General features: G+C 39.6%; 1 long non-coding RNA gene across 1 annotated transcript; it reads left to right on the forward strand.

Annotated features, from left to right (window-relative positions):
* The first annotated feature begins 816 nt into the window (after positions 1-816).
* Positions 817-15,969, forward strand: LOC116704315 (uncharacterized). Its single transcript, XR_004335653.1, has 3 exons — positions 817-903; positions 3,007-3,010; positions 15,958-15,969. It is a non-coding gene; the product is annotated as an uncharacterized LOC116704315 (long non-coding RNA).
* The last annotated feature ends 1,040 nt before the right edge of the window (positions 15,970-17,009 follow it).

Genomic DNA, 17,009 nt, shown 5'->3' on the forward strand with positions numbered 1-17,009 from the left:
GTCTTTTAGAACCTGGGATTTATAATAAATAGTGAACAAATTTATCTGAGAAATAACACTATTGAATCCCTGACCGTTTCCTGCTGAGCCTAAAACAAACACATGATTCGATGACTACTCAATCTTTAACTAGTATTACAGTACTTTGTCCCAGTGGGTTGCTGGTTTGAAACCTCATTATATCGTGTCTGGTTATGGATTTAATCCTGAACCTCACATCGCCCGGTCCACTGGACCAAGAGGAGAACATCCGCTCACTCAACAGGAGGCACCTGAGTCATGGACCACTGAAACTTCGTTCTCGTAATCGGACATCTTTCCCCAGTCAAGGTGATAGACAGCCATGTTGGCGTAACACATTTTTAGCAAGAACACATGGAATTCTTTAAATGAATAATGTTTCACCACATTAAGAACAGACATGATGTAACTATGTAACATTGGTAAATCAGGCATTTATGAAGGCAGGTTAAAGCAACAGAAAAGAAAAATTGTTCTGGACTTTTCCTCCATTACAGCTATTAAAAGTTTCCCGTTTTTATAGCAAAAATTACACTATTTTTTTTTTATTTGTGCACAGTACATTACATAGCATAAGTCTTCATGCACACTACCTGTCATTGACCTTGACCATTTATGCCTTAATGTTGGCTCCGGGGGCAGTGATACTGAAACTTTAGTGTCAATTCTGGAGACTCCTCTAGGCATTTGTTATCGAACTTTCTTGACTGTCCTTCCAAGAAAGAATGATGGCATTGATTGTTTTAGCACATGTTGGAATTGATTTGCTTTGTTTGGAGCAAAGAACAAAAACAGTGCAACTTACAGGTGTTGGTCATATAATTAGAATATCATGAAAAAGTTGATTTATGTCAGTAATTCCATTCAAAAAGTGAAATTTGTGTATTATAATTATTCATCACACAGAGGGATATATTTCAAATGTTCATTTCTTTTAACTGTGATGATTATAACTGACAAATAACAAAAAACCCAAATTTAGTATATCAGAAAATTAGAATCTTGTGACAAGGTTCAATACTGAAGACACCTGGTGCCACACTCTTATCAGCTAATATACTCAAAACACCTGCAAAGGCATTTAAATGGTCTTTCAGTCTAGTTCTGTAGGCTACACAATCGTGGGGAAGTCTGCTGACTTGACAGCTGTCCAAAAGATGACCATTGACACCATGCACAAGAAAGGCCAGACACAAAAGGTCATTGCTAAAGAGGCTGGCTGTTCACAGAGCTCTGTGTCCATGCACATTAATAGAGAGGCGAAGGGAAGGAAAAGATGAAAAAGGTAGAAAAAAGTGTACAAGCAATAGGGATAACTGCACCCTGGAGAGGATTGAGAAACAAAACCCATTCAAAAATGCGGGGGAGATTCAGAAAGAGTGGACTGCAGCTGGAGTCTGTGCTTCAAGAACCACCACGCACAGACGTATGCAAGACATGGGTTTCAGATGTCTCATTCCTTGTGTCAAGCCACTCTTGAACAAGACACAGCGTCAGAAGTGTAAAGAAAGAACTGGACTGCTGCTGAGTGGTCCAAAGTCATGTTCTCTGATGAAAGCAAATTTTGCATTTCCTTTGGAAATCAAGGTTCCAGAGTCTACTCTAGAGGAAGAGAGGAGAGGCACTAAATCCATGTTGCTTGAAGTCCAGTGTAAAGATTTCACAGTCAGTGATGGTTTGGGGTGCCATGTTATCTGCTGGTGTTGGTCCACTGTGTTTTCTGAGGTCCAGGGTCAACGCAGCCATCTACCAGGACGTTTTAGAGCACTTTATGCTTCCTGCTACTGACCAACTTTATGGAGATGCAGATTTAATTTTCCAGCAGGACTTGGCACCTGCACACAGTGCCAAAGCTACCAGTACCTGGTTTAAAGACAATGGTATCCCTGTTCTTAATTGGCCAGCAAACTCGCCTGACCTTAACCCTATAGAAAATCTATGGGGTATTGTGATGAGGATGATGCGATGCGCCAGACCCAACAATGCAGAAGAACTGAAGGCCACTATCAGAGCCACCTGAGCGGTGCCACAGACTGGTTGACTCTATGCCATGCCGCATTGCTACAGTAATTCAGGCAAAAGGAGCCCCAACTAAGTATTAAGTGCTGTACATGCTCATACTTTTTATGTTCATACTTTTCAGTTGGCCAACATTTCGAAAAATCCTTTTTTTTGTATTGGTCTTAAGTAATATTCTAATTTTTGGATATGCTGAATTTGGGATTTTCATTAGTTGTCAGTTAGGATCATCACAATTAAAAGAAATGAATTGAAATGAAATTTGAAATATATCACACTGTGTGTGATGAATAAATATATAATATGCAGATTTCACTTTTTGAGTGGAATTACTGACATAAATCCACTTTTTCATGATATTCTAAATATATGACCAGCACCTGTATAGTGCAACAAAGTCTGCAGAGGGAGGAGGTCGGGGTCAATGTATGGGTCAACCAAACGGAGGACTTTAACATGGAAGTTAAGTGTTCATTTCCCTTTTCCTTATTACAGTCAACATTTGGTTTCTTGTTAGCAGTACTTAACCAAGTGGTTATTATTTTAACCATGACGATGGAGGTCCGTTAACCTCAACAAAGTTATAATTTTAACCCCAATGTTTCCCCAACCATGTCCAACTAAACCTTAACCCTAGCGGTGTTTGCTCAGAAAACGGTTTTGAAAGGCACAGCCAAATGATGTAGTCCTGCTGATGTGGACATAAAACACATGCATTTGTTGTTCTGAAGGGCGAAAACAAATGATGTCTTTTGTCCTTTGATTGTTGAGCATTGTAGGTGTCAGTTGTTGGATTTTGGTGTTTGGTTTTGTTTTGTGTAGAAAAAGTGCTGCCTAGAACTGCATGTTATTTTAATAACAGCAGAAGGTCATTTTAGTTTAGCTTCTGAAATCTCCTGAAGGGGGGAACATTTTTAGCAGCTGCAGTTTTAAATTTTTTTAACCCTTTTTTTTCAAAATGGGTAGACAAGTCCTACCAGATCTTAAATTCCGCTGTTTCAAATCTGTGTAAAGGTTGATCCGTCTGATCCCATAGTTTATGGATTGAGTTACAAAAGATAGCGTTCATGTCCGATTTCTCCAGCAACAGTTTGTTTGTGTTTGAATGTTATTTTTGTGGGAATCATAAATCTAGCTCCCTCTTCTCTGTGAAGTGTTTGTTGAGAACAATCAGCGGTGCTCCATTCTTAACATTTGAGAGTAGTCTTCTCTGATGAAGCGTGCAACTGGTGCACATTTTGAGAAGGCATAGGCTATATGTTAAAAAATGTGCTGTTAGGTTTGAAAAAAGCGCAAATATTTCAAAGCAGCTACCAAATGAATGTTTTTTTAAGATTTGTAATGGTACAGATTTCCATTAATTTCTAATTTGGATTAATAATAACATTGGTTTTGTATGGCATGTGTGGAGCTTGTTAAAGCCATCCAACAGTCAGTGTCTGTTCAGCATGTAGGGACCTCCAGCAGTAGGTCACACCTGCCCGGTGAGCTCAGTAAGACAGGGTGTCCCACATTTGGTCTGTCTGTCTCTCTCATCACCTGCATGTTTTGTTTTTTGCCTACAGTATGTCAGTGTGTTAGCCTGCCTCCCGGTCTTTTTGGCCCTTTTGTTCTTTTTCTAGTTCATGCACATTCAAATAAACATATCTGCACACATACAACTACATACTTGTGACATTTTTGTCAGGTTCCCAAAAAGCTTAGTCTATGTCCACAGCGTTCCACTTTCGGGATTCCTTCGTTGCCGCCGGAAATTCCGCCTGGTTTCACTTGGCTGGGATGTCCGGTACCTTTCGCTTTCTTTGTGTTGGAATTTTGAACTCTGGTCAGTTTATGAGTACTATGGTTAACTGCTCCTCAGATCTCTGCAGGGTAAATCGAGACAGCTAGTTAGACTATGTCCAATCAGATTTTTCGGTTTTCTCCAAAACTTAAACAACTTTTGAATGTACACATTCCACCAAAACCAATTCATTCCCAAGGCTATTTTGCAGAAGCACCGTCGTTCTGCCTGGTGCTTAGCACCACCCATAACAATTGTGATTGGTTTTAAGAAAAGCCAATAAACCAGAGCAGGTTTTCCTCCCATCCCAGAATGCGGTGTGGACTAGCCAGACCCTTGACTGCAGTGCTGTGGAAGAAGGTCTGGCAAAGCGAGACTACGTTCTTAATTTTCTGAAATTCTTTGTTTCAGTCATTCATTGTTTACTTAAATCAATTCAAAACTCCAGTTCCCATTATGCTTGTCTGTTGCACTGCTAACCCAGCAGATGCAGTGACCCTTGCAGTGATGTCCCTCACATAGCATATCCAGCCTCTAGCGTAAAATCAAAAGTTTACTTGAAATTGGGAGGTTGTAAAAGGGTGCCAGGGAAACAAAATATTCAGCCTTTTCGCTCTGTAATAGAGCAAAAAACAAAACTGAAATGTATTGCTTTACTGGACAAATACTAATAAATTCCCAATTTCCCTTTTTTTTTTTTTTTTTTTTTTTTTTAAACCTCTATGAACTCAAAATAAATTTGTTCAAAACAAAGGTCTGGGTAATCACATTTATAAACATTTCCAATGTTTTAATACTCTTCTTAAAAAAATAAAAAAAATAAACGAGGAACCATCCCAAAGAATAGCAAGAAAGATGGTGGCTAGTGATAAACTAAGCAAATGATCTAAAGCTTTTAGGGATGTGTGTTGGGAGGGGGAGTATTGCAAAGAGTGGGTGGGCTGTGATACATGCAGCAAGCAATGATGTCACAAAAAACTATTTGTCTGGGAGATAAAGACAAGTGGTGAAGTTGTTATCTAAGAAAGATGGAGAGAGAAAGCGGGAGAGAGGTTAAATGCAACAAAATGTATCAACACTAAGATACAAGATAAGATAAACTCAAGCCTGTATTTGCAAGTTTGAGTTCAGTTGAGACAGAAAACGTGGTGTGCTTGTGATACATCATAAAAAGTACTACTACTAGTTTGTTGTTATTGTTGATAGTGTTGCAGAGTTTGGTAGCTGAGATTAAACAACATCTTCAGTCTTCGATGTATTATGTATCAGCTATTTTCTTCTGGTCAAGAGGTTTCTCGACTGTTGCAACACTGCAGCACGCTTGCATTTCTTGCTTTGTCACTCCCTTGCAGAGCAGAGAGATCTTGTAAAAGTCCAGCTGTGAAGACGAATTCCAGAGCTTCCTGGAAATATGCTATCAGACAGCATTAGTCCAAGTAACGTTGTTGATTAATCATTTACTAACAGGCTCTGACGTTGCTTCATGTCAGAGACATCCAAAGGCAAAGGCTAACCATAACTCACACCGCCTGGTGTTTCTGGTCACACACTGACATACTGACACACACACACACAAATGTGCACAAACATACAGAAAACATGCATACCCTCATGCACAAAAAATAGCCTTAGAGCTTGTACATGTGTGCATACCGCTCTCAGGCACCATTGGCCTGTTACCTGTTGGCTTAAGTTTGGTTTGTAATTTAACCCCTCTCTTCTCTGAACATTTGACCAGCAATGCTCCAGCAAGTGACAGAGACAGAGAGCATGACGCAGACAAAAAATCTGGTGTTTTGTTTTTCCCAGTGAGAAACCTTACCCAGATAAACAGTGATTAATTGAACTGATCAGAAACACATGGTTAAACTGCTCTAAGGCTGTGATGAATAGCAAAACTAAGGGCCAGATACTTTAGAGCTAATTCATTACTCTAAGTACATGTAGATTCATTGCCTCAACAACAGCTGTGAATCAAAGCAATATTGCAGATTGAATTACTGAACTTACAGTCATGATGATTGCTTTTTACAGCAGGGCAGAGAGAAAGACGCAGAAGGGGGGGATTAAAAAAAGAGAGAATTTGATATCTCTTTCTCAGTAATCCTTTGTGTGATGGCATTATTTTCATGCTGGTGTCTCCCTCATTACAGTAAACCAGAACATATGTACGTGGTGTTGTTTGTTTGTGCTTGTAATTAAAGACCAGTCACTTAGAGACACTTAGGTCTCCCCCAGGCCAAGACACACACAAAAAGAGATGTCTGTTCTGTAATAAAACTAAATGAATCATTGTAATTACTGTCAGACGGGTGCTGGGAGGGAATACCTCAGAGGCCAATGTTACAGTGTCACGTAAGCACGGGCATCGCTTTAATTTTTAGTGTCATGTGGTCATACGATATACATAAAAGCAATCAAAACTCTAGTGACAAGAAAATGGTGAATACAGAATATTATGAACTCATCTGAAGAGTACACTACCAGTCAAAAGTTTGGGGTCACTTGGAAATTTCCATTGCACTCCATTATAGACAGAATACCAGCTGAGATCAGTTGCATTGTTTTTTAACCCAGGGCAGCATATTTCAGATTACATTATGTGCTTACATCATTGCAAAAGGGGTCTCCAATGTTTTCTCATTAGTTTTTTAAAATTATATCCGATTAGTGAACACAATTAGCCTTTGGGACATGGGATTAATGGTTGCTAAGAATGGGCATTGTAGATATTGCATTAAAGATCAGCCCCCCCCCCCCACTCAGATCAGCTGGTGTTCTGTCTATAATGGAGTGCATTGGAAATTTGTAAGTGACCCCAAACCTTTGACCGGTAGTGTAGTTATAATTACGGTCTCATTAAACTTAATGCTCTGTGCTCCAAGAAAGTCTCTAGATGTTTGACGGCATACCTGCTAACATATCATTACATGAGACAAATAGTTTTAACCGCTCTTTTTTGCTATAGATTTTGCTACAAATGATATTTTCATTAGGGTTAAATCCCTCAATGCAACTGCTGCACAACCAACTGTACAAGAGGAGGGTAATCAGTGTCAAGTGAAATAACACGGATGGATCATGAATCATTGGAAAAGTTCCAACATTCAGCGTTAATTAAAAAATTCAACATTTGTGTTGGAAATCAAAGCTCTGGACAGCAGCTATTGTGAAAGCCTTAAAGTCGGCTCTGTTTCAGTGTTCTGTTCTTCAGGATTTTGACATTACTGTTCCTGCTGATGTGACCTGCCACTGTGTGCCGTTTCCTATAGAGCGTAAAAGTTTAGAGGTCCAACACCTGGAGTTATTTGAGTCCATGTTTTCTCCCTCCCAGGGAGCACATGGTGGTTCACATGAGCATAAAAGTGTTTCACATTTTGTCAATGGACATGAATTAGATCTCTTTTTTCAGTCGTACAATTATAACTGTTCTTTTTTTAAGCATGTATCGCTTGTGTTGATTCAAATGGCTGTGATTTGCATGATTTGTGGAGACTCAATTTGTTCACTATAGATTTGAATTCTTAAAAAGCTGCTGAGCGAGTTAAACTTTCCTCACTGGTCTACAGAAAGACTACATGAATACAGAGCTAGTCTTGTATGTTGGGGTGTATTTTGGTAAATTGACAGGATAGTCTTGAAGTTTCACTTTCTGCCCGGCTGTCCGAACGGCCCGCGTGAAAATAGACTTGGAGCGTATCTTTAGCAGAGCAGAGAACTGCTTCACGCACGCAGCTGGTGGGATATAAAGCATTGACTTGAATGGCAGCGAGTGCTCGTGGGGGTTGTAACGCCTCCAGAACACAGCGCAGACACGCCCCGTGGAAGATAGGGGTTACACTCCAAGGTAATCCCTCAGTACACAATAAAATAGTTAGTTAGTTAGTTAGTTAGTTAGTTAGTTAGTTAGTTAGTTAGTTAGTTAGTTAGTTAGGTAAACACAAAAACAGGTGTTTTTACTGGGTAAACCCTCACCTGATGAACATGAGCAACAAATGTATCTGGTAAGATTTAAGAAAAGGGTACAGTAAGGCAAGCATGATTTTTCAAAATAAATAGCATTGGTAAAATAAAAAAAAGCCAACCTTATAAAAAAGCAGCAACACCAAAAAATTCTCATCAGCATTGTTTGCAAATGCAGCAGGCAGCTGTTTTCAGTGAACAAGCTCTCACCAATTGTAGGCTACCTGCTCAGCACCAAACAGGAAAACAGAAAACAGACAAGGTTAGCAACTAGCTGGTGAACATAGTGTTTTTATATATATAGATATATATATATATATAGATATATATTATATTGTGTGTGTGTTGTGTGGTGTATGTATGTATGTATGTATGTAGTTCATACACGCTAAATAAATTGTATTATTGGAACATTGCTATTTCATGCATTAATATATAAGCAGCCTTTTTGTCATAGCTGGTCGAGGTAGATCTCATTTAACCGCTTTATATACCTGCGGGATGTTTAATCTATAACAATGTGGCATATTTTTAAAGGACAAACCTTAAGGGAATTTCATATAGTTAACAGTAGAAAGTCTTTCCTAAAAGTTATTTTTTGCATTGAGGAGCCAAGCGTGCGTCTGCTTATTATTATTTTCCCAAGAAGCCATGTCACATTTTTTATCAAAACATAATATTTAAGGGAAGAAGCCAAGCACTTCTGAAAAAATAAACAAATGCATACTTGGAAAGCGCAAACTAGTGAATGCAATAACAAATGTACTTGAGTAGTTTCCCGGCGAGTTTCTCTGCCTTGGTGACTTTTTATTATAAACTCTGCAAAGCATAAAATCTTGTATCTCCAATTTTTATTACTGAAATTGACATGATCTTTGATGGGTTCTGTCCAAAACCTGTTCAATAAAACAAATCTGCAGCATGCAGTCATCAGGCCAAAAACACTGCTGGTTTCCTTTGTCTCTAAAAAGTTTAGTTGTTGGAGAAGTGAGGTTTTCACCCGACAGCAGCGATATCGGGGAATGTGAATCAGTCTCCTGTGACGCTGCTGTGTTTAGTCTGAGGGCTGCACTCCTACATCTGCTTTACAGCTGCCTGTTAGAGGGCCTAATTAGAACAATGATAATGTCCAATCATCTATGCTACATTACGTTCACATCAAACACAACCAATCAGGAGGTCAGGGAGCATGAGGGCTCAAAGCTCATCTGGGAAGCTGTTACTGTCAAGAGTTAATCACCGGTTAAGGTTTGTAACATTTTGATTACTAACGTTGACCTAATAATCGATAACAAAGTTTTGTTTGTAATCATAGAGAGTTGTATTTGCTAAAACATATTGATCTGAGGACCGGAAGATGCTTTATTAAGTTGGTTTAGAGTGTGATGTGCCCACAAGGCCCGTCTGAGGCTGTTCCCTGTATCTGGGAAGTCAAATCAAGTCTAATATAGCGCTGTAATTATTAGTAGTTAGTTTTTCTTTTTTTATCTCTTAATTGATCAACAGAGTTCAGCACTTTTGATAATTGGTTGTCAATTATTAAGCAACAAGACTAAGAGTATACAGCCACACTACACATGTATCCACTGATTTCAATATACTGTACATAAAAAACTACATTTTCATCTAAATTACCAAAGAACAAGACTAAGAGTCTACAGCCACACTGCGCTTAGCCGCATTGGTGCTCTGAACTAAATACTAATACCAGCATGCTAACATGCTGATGGTATAATGTCTGCCATGTTCGCCATCTTAGTTTTGTGTGTTAGCATGCTAACATTTGCTAATAACCACAGAAGACAAAGCACAGCTGAGGCCGATGAGAATGCCGTTAGTTTTGCAGGTATTTGGTCAATAAGCTCAAGCATTTGACAAATTAAAATGTTGACCTGATGATGTGCACTAGAGCAAAGGTTTGAGAATTGATAGTTTAAGAAACTATTGCAATTCATCCTGATGGGGACATTAATGTGTGAACCCAATTCAATGACAATCCGTCTAATAGTCGTTGAGATATTTCAGTGTCACTGACAACCACAAATGTCAACCATATGATGATGGGAACCATGAATGCCTCTAAGATATGTTGTAGCAATCCATCCATTGAAAAATAAGATATTTGACTGGATATGTGAAACTTTAACCTGTAGGTGATGATGGATGAAAAATCTGGGGATTGGCAAAGCCAATAAGATTTAGTTTATTGTTCATTATGAATGTTTAGTACCAATTTTAATGGCAATCCATATAATAGTTGTTGGGATATTTCAGTCTGACCTTTCTTGCCTCCATCCCTTGACAAAAGCGTCTTGTCTTTCCCAGTCTCCCTCATTTGCTTCTGAAAATAATTGGGATAACCCCAACCCTACCGTCAGCCGAGTTTTGCCTTTTTCCCAGCCCTTCCTATGAGCCAAGCCAGTATCTTTTGTTCCTCTTCCTCCACTTCCTCTTCATCATCTTTTGCTCCCATGCCCCTCAGCCCTGACACCAGCCACCCTTTGAAGTCCTCTTTTAAGAGCACAATTAACCCATTCCTCCAGACACTGCACTCACTTCTCACCTTTTTAATAAGGCACTCATAGACAAGTGTCCAAGACCATTTCTTTTTTTTCTTTGTCTCACACACACTCTGTCACACACGCACACACGCGCACTTAGATCTACAGGGCCTTACAACACGCCTGTAAATTCTTTGTCACTTGGCTACAAACTCAGACCCCTTTCCTGTGTGTGTGTGTGTGTGTGTGTGTGTGTGTGTGTGTGTGTGTGTGTGTGTGTGTGTGTGTGTGTGTGTGTGTGTGTGTGTGTGTGTGTGTGTGTGTGTGTGTGTGTGTGTGTGAAAGAGAGAAAGAGAGAGACAGAGGTGTTTTCTGGTGGTTTGACTCAGTGTGAATGTAGTTTCCGGTACTTTAATACAAAGTGAATCACCAGGGACTGGGGGGTGAAAAAAGCCATTAACGCAGTAGACCACCTAATTGTCTCTCAGTTTGTGCTCTGTTATGCACAATAGTGTACCTGCGCAGTTCAGTTTAAGAGGTTATTTGAGTTATTTGTCTGTTCATTGCACAAAAGTTTGTGGAAACCCAAACCTTATTTAATTATTATTATGTTGCTAGCAATATTTTGCTTCCATTCAGCCAAAGGTCAACTTGGCATCTTAAAGGGGAAGAGGTCATGTCCATTCGCTTGCAATTCACCCCCATGCTTCTACAATCTATAAATGCTCAGCATTTCCTGCCCTGGCGGGATACAAGGCCTCTGGCTCCCGGAGTAATTCGGTGCAGGGAATCCGTCCTTTGTGACTAAACCTTTAGAACAAGGATGTTTTCCTTGTAATCCAGGGTCAAGGTGCTGATGAACATTGCCTGAGTAGGCACAATAAAATAATAATGAAATCGCTTTTCTTCTTCTTGTTTCTTATTGTGTTTTTGTTTTTGTGGGACAGAAAACTGTCGTAGATTTTAATGTGTGCAAAAGCCAAAATGGTTGTTGCTAAAGCTCATACCTTTCAGCATTAAAGTTTGCACATGACAGTGTTAAGGACTAAAGTTGTTTGCTATGAATTCTGAGTAAATAAAGACTTATTCAAACTACATGGCAGACTGAGTAACCACATCAAACCACTGATCTCTGTTCATTCCAAAACAGAAGTGCAGCAGATTGCTGTCATTCATTTAGAGACTCGAGCATTGTGATCTTCTCTAACCTGCAACCAGTTGGTAGCACAACATTATTTAAATATCATTGGAAGCTGTAGCCTGATATTTAGATGGTCCTTAATTAGAATTGCACAAAACCGCTCCAAACCAAAAGTACATAAATGGAATTTCCACATACTTTAGACATCTTTTCAAGAGTGTGCACTAGGGTCAGGGTTCAGCGGCTTTTAGAGGAGTGACATGGGGCTAAGCCTGCCGAGTATTAAGTTAGATTGAGATGCTATTCCATATGCAAACACAGCCGTGCTGCCTTCCTATAATAACTTCCTCAGAAGCAGCAGCAGCGCAGTGTTGAGCTATTTAAGACCAAAAAGCCTTTGAGGAGGGAGGGTTTTCCTTCCCCACTTCTCTTTCGCCTTCCCTCTGTCTCTCTCTTTCTGTCATTAATAATATGATATTGTCCCATCTGTCGGGGGAGCCAGCGTGGAGCACGTGTTTCCAGTTAGGCTCATCAGAACCTGATGTGGGAAGGCCGGAGTGAACGCGAGGGACTGAAACTGGGAAGCCTGGCCTACATTGGGAACAGCAGCACAGCACAGGACAGGGTAATAAAATCACAGGGTCTCCACTGTTTCAGTGTGCAGGTATACACTTCAGTGATATATAAAAACTCACAAAGTATGTTTGGAGTAAGAGGGACTCTTGGGAAATACATTATCCAACTTTAATAATAAATAGTCAAGTAAAGATGTTTTCCTGACTTTCATACAATCTAACATTGACACATTATACAAAACATCTTCCCTTCCAGATTTTTTTTTTTTGTCATGGCTCCCTGCCAAATGGTTTACATGCACACATTTCTTACAATATACAAGTGATCAAATAATTAGATTGTCTTATATGATTGGTTTACAAAGTAAAGTGTAGGTGCCCTGGGACACAAGTATGTAGACATCACTATTAACATATTTGTAAGATGCCACAATGTAAAAAACAAACAAGAAAATCAAAGGCTGTGTTCTGCCCACTGCTGTTACCCCACCTCCAGACAATATTGCTGCAATCAATCTGTGCAAAATCAGATGCAGAAATAAACATCTCTGGGGGTTGGATCTGTAGCCAAAACTCTCTCGGATCAGGGATCCCATCCAACTATCCCACAATTAGACAGAGGGAAAGAGCACTTCTGATCTGGGACGCAGCACATGATCATGTATTATTAAATATCAACAATATGCAACAATTGGAGGTTTGTAGACTCTCAAGACAGAAGTCAGTGGATCATGAAACTGTTGCACTAAATGATGTTTAGGAAGACAAGAAAAAATACGTAAACACTTGACTTTAAATTCTTATTGCAACTTCCCCCCGTCCTAAATCAACACGGACAGATACATTCCGCATCTAACTATTTACACCGCATGCAGTGTTTATGTGCAGGACTTTGCTAGTGAACCTCTCTGTGGTCTGCTGTGTTGTGGTCTTCCACAGTTGTGAGTGTGTAACTGTATCTCAGTGACCTGGGTTACTGCCGCCAGCAGATCTGCCGTCAGCTCAGTGATGTCAGGGAATACACCAGCGGTGCCCAGAGATGGTGTAGTGGCTGCAGGGGAATACCAATCAATTTAAAAAAATCACGTCTGCTATCATCACGATGTAGCACCATCAAATCTCTTATTTAGAAGAACCGAATAGCAAGAAACCAGAGAACCTAGGCTGGAATCTGTGATGTCATCCTGATGTGCCGCCCGGAGCGACAATCAATATGAGACTGAATATTGTGAATTATTTTGTGATCTTTTGCTGAAGTTGAGTCAAAGTTTATGTTTTCCCGTAGGAAATGTCCCAGTGTACTGTTACAGTCACCTGTTCCAACTTTTCCAATTGATTCTCTATGGGCCTGTGCACTGGTCACAGATTCTTTATTGTTTCTGACTGCATTAAATGTTCACATACAGTATATGGCTTCAGCAATCCTAGAAATATATTGTAATGGTTTAATTAAAAGGTGCTCCCATTGTGGCTTCAGCTCCTCTATGTGAGACCAAATCAGGTCAGAGCTTCTCTTCAGTATGTCTCTCTACCCTCTGATCCCTCTCGTGATTTCTATTCAGTAACGCTTCATGGGATTCTACCAAGAGCCAAATGTAGATTACTCAAAAGCATCTTTGCGTTAATATCATCTTTTATCCATTAGACTTTGGCTCAAAGACTGTCTTAAAACGCCTTAAGGAAACGAAACCCGTAGATTTTTTTGAATTATTTGAATTAGTTTTGATTCCATTTGGTTTGCTTCAGAGAGAAGGACTTTTGAATCTTCTCTATCAAAGGGTAGCCTTGTTGTAGAATTAAAACCTTGTTTTCCACCAGCAAACAAAGAAAAAATGTGTCTATGATGTCTGGGACGTGGCGCAACAAATCCCGCCATGTTGTAATTTAGTAAAACACTTAAAGCAGTTTGTGTTTTCTTTACTGCATATACTATGTGTACACATAATTGATCGCGTGTTTGCGTACTTTTTTAAAAATGTGTGTATGCGCATACTTTCATGTGTATGAGTGTGTTTGTGGGCCCTAGTAGGCTGCAGGCGAGGTTACATCTTGCAGCAATTAAGCTGCATGCGTCTCTTACGCCCCTCCATTTGTCTACTACAGGGTCTTGTTTCCAGGCAAGCCTGCATTAGACAAACTGAGAACATTTGACGGCTTGATGGTTGAACACAACAACAACATGTTGCACACATCAGTTAATTATACGACACTAAAATGTGGTCGCAGTAGATGGAACTAAAGCATGTCAACAATGTTGACAAACCATAGAGATGTGCAGCAGAAGGGAGAGATGAAAAGAAAGTGGAGGAGGAAGGAAAGGAAAAGAGAGTGAGGGGGAAAGAGAGATAGGTGAAGTGAGAGATTAGGGAAGGCTGTAATGTGATGACAGTTGCTGGAAAAACAGTTACCTGAAACAACAATTTGAATCTGGAAACGTGTCACACTTGTTTTATTTCTCAGTTTTGTTCCACCACTTCCACAGTGTTACAGTCAGACCTCCCATAAAAATACATATGTAAACACACAATGTTGCCAAGGAGAGAGCCGCGGATCAGTGACACTTAAAAGTTCCCTGATGACAACATGACTGCGACCACACAAGTGCGGTTGTTTTCAAAATAATAGCAGTCCAACATCACTAACCTCATAAATCATATTTTTTGGTAGAAGTGATATTTCTACATGGCAAATAATTTACTGTTAAGTGTTATAGAAACCAACAGTCCCAACAGTCATGTCATGCGTGCTGCTCATTTTGTGTAATTGAATCAGAATCAGAAAATACTTTATTGATCCCCGAAGGGAAACTCTGTGTTGCAGTTGCACAAATATTATAAATATCAGAGTAGAAATACAAATAAGAGTCTGTAAAGAAAATCTGTAATTGAAAGGGGTATGTTCAAATACATAGCAGTGTTGTGTTCAATTAGTAAGGGGATTGATTCTGTGAAGAAACATGTGTCAAGTACGGCCCATGTTCAAGGAAAGAAGGAAGCAAATGTTGTGCATGCTGGTTATAGTGCATTTCACACTGAAATACTCAAAATGGGTCGTTCCAAGCATTGCTCTGAGGAACAGGGGACTTTGATTAAAAAGTTGATTGGAGAGGGGAAAACATATAAAGAAAACGCAGAAAATGATTCTTTGGCTGCTCATCCAAAATGGTTTAAAATGTCTTGAAATGGCATCCAAAGCCTGAACGAAGTGGGGGAAAAATTGTCAACTACCATTCGAATGGATCGAAGAATAGCCAAAATGGCAAAGGCCCGACCAATGATCAGCTCCAGGAAAATCGAAGAAGACTTAAAGTTACCTGTGAGTACTTTACGATCAGAAGAAGGCAATGTGAAGCAAAGCTATCAGCGAGAAGCCCCCGCAAAGTCCCATTGTTGAAAAAAGACTGAATAGGTTGAAATTTGCCGAATGACACATTGACTGGCCAAAGGAGAAATGGAGCAACATTCCGTGGACTGATGAGAGCAAAATTGTTTTTTTTGGGGGTCTAGGGGCCACAGACACTTTGTCAGACGACCCCCATGCACTGAATTCAAGCCACAGTACACTGTGAAGACAGTAAAGCATGGTGGTGCAAAAAAACATGTTGTGCATACCAGGGATTGTGGAACAGTTTCAATACATGAAAAATACTTGAAGAGGTCATGTTGCCTTATGCTGAAGAGGAAATGCCTTTCAACAAGACATTGCTCGCTTACTGGTGTGTTTTGGGTCAAAGTCTTGGTTCCAGAATAACAAGATTGATGTTATGGAGTGGCCAGCCCAATCCCCAAACCTCAATACCATAGAACACTTGTGGAGTGACATCAGAAATGCTGTTTCTGAGGCAAAACCCAGTACTGCAGAGGAATTGTGGAATGTAGTTCAATCGTCCTGGGCTGGAGTACCTGTTAACAGGTGACAGTTCTCAGAAATAATGGTTATGCAACTAAATATTAGTGCAGACATTCAAAGTAACGCAAAGCCTTGAGACATTTTTTCAGTTTATACAGTAAATGTTTGAGTTTGTAAAGAAAAATGCAAATACTACTATTTTTTTTTTTGAACAGACCTAATATTCCTTTTTCTGTGGAGGTATAACACAAACTTGATCAATGTTGGTCATGTTTTGATTTGGAATTAAATGTGCAATGTTTGCAATGCATTGATATTATGAAATTAAAAGCTATTCTAAGGATTTTGAGCATTATTCACATTTTTAAACAAACTGCTATTATTCTGAATATAAGTGAAGTTATCATGGCAGAGACTACTGCCAAACCAGAACCTCCCCATTTATAGGAGCCTTGATGCCAAAAGCCAAATGTCCCCAGCATTGCTAAGAGGCAGTAAGCACAGTTAAATGTCACCATACAATTATTTGAAACCGCAGTTCAACAGGTAGTCAGCCAACAAATAATCTCTTGTAGATGTAGACTCCCATAAATATTGTTTATGTAAAAAATGAGTGTACTGAAGAGGCCTGGGCCAGCTCTACTGTATGTGGATGTGTAGTGGAAATGAGTAGATAGTTCTGCATGCTGCCCTATCAAGGTATTTGCAGGAGATTTAGGTATTCCCAGTGTTTGATAAATTGCCAGTATTTCATTAAATTGAAGCAAATTGTATTCATTGATAAGTTGAGGTTTTGATCTCAAGTTGATAACCTTAACCATGAGCTTCACTAAATGGCCCAAAATATGTTGACACCTGCAGATTACGCACTTATGTGTTTGTTGAATAACTGATTGTAAACCATGTGCTGCTATAACCCCCTCCACTTTTCCAGAAAGGCTTTCCCACAAGATTGTGACACTGATGTTACACAGTGAGGCCTGGCTCGGTAGGTGGCGCCAGAGATTCTGTCTTTCTGGGGCTATTTGGCGTAGACACACGAATAAATGAGGCCAGTGTAGGTGTATTTTGAAATCTCAAATACCTACTACAAAAATGTAAAATGATGATAATAATATCCACCCTGTTGATAGGACTGGTAGATAGAATAGAGTAGA

This window comes from Etheostoma spectabile, chromosome 16 (assembly GCF_008692095.1).
Source record: "Etheostoma spectabile isolate EspeVRDwgs_2016 chromosome 16, UIUC_Espe_1.0, whole genome shotgun sequence".
Classification (NCBI taxonomy): Eukaryota; Metazoa; Chordata; class Actinopteri; order Perciformes; family Percidae; genus Etheostoma; species Etheostoma spectabile.